The following is a 555-nucleotide window of genomic DNA, read 5'->3' on the forward strand; positions in this document are numbered from 1 at the left end:
TCCCGGTTTTACCGCTCATCAGTCGCGGCTCAATGTTGTGAGAACATACTCGGACAAAACCCTCCAGTTTTAAAAGAACACATTCCAGTCAGTTTCAAAAATCTCTCTCCTCTTCGTGTCGATTAGTTTTCTTGTATTTTCTACACATATTCCCGTCATGAGCGCCGCAAACACGGATAGGCTCGTCTCATGCGCCATTCCAGCTGTTTCCAGTTCGGGCTCACCACATTCACTGCTGCAGTTGTCTGGAACACACTCCAAACAGTTTCAAAGTTGTCTCTCGTCTGCTAGTTTTCTCCTATTTTCCATGTTCGCGTCTTAAGCACTGCAGTCACGGATTTTGTCGCACACAGAGCCGTTCTCGTTGCATGCTCTCATTCACGTCCTCCACATTCATAACCCAGCAACGTCGGGTTATTACTGATATCAACCCAAATTGGGTCAAATCAAGCCAGCTTCCTAACCCAACAGTCTCAACCGAGCGTTTGGATTGAAACAATTACCAGCGTGTTTTATATGTGTAGGCTATAAAAAAGTACACAGTGTATGTTTTTG

The 555-nt window shown here is 45.0% G+C and overlaps 1 protein-coding gene and 1 pseudogene across 1 annotated transcript in view; one reads left to right on the plus strand and one right to left on the minus strand.

Annotated features, from left to right (window-relative positions):
* Nucleotides 1-555, plus strand: part of myl4 (myosin, light chain 4, alkali; atrial, embryonic) — a 47,317-nt gene that overhangs the window by 18,975 nt on the left and 27,787 nt on the right. The gene's annotated exons all lie outside the window — the stretch shown is intronic.
* Nucleotides 1-555, minus strand: part of LOC107740664 (sodium channel protein type 4 subunit alpha B-like) — a 19,378-nt pseudogene that overhangs the window by 14,820 nt on the left and 4,003 nt on the right.

Source organism: Sinocyclocheilus rhinocerous, unplaced genomic scaffold (assembly GCF_001515625.1).
Source record: "Sinocyclocheilus rhinocerous isolate Xijiao unplaced genomic scaffold, SAMN03320098_v1.1 scaffold705, whole genome shotgun sequence".
NCBI classification, from domain to species: domain Eukaryota; kingdom Metazoa; phylum Chordata; class Actinopteri; order Cypriniformes; family Cyprinidae; genus Sinocyclocheilus; species Sinocyclocheilus rhinocerous.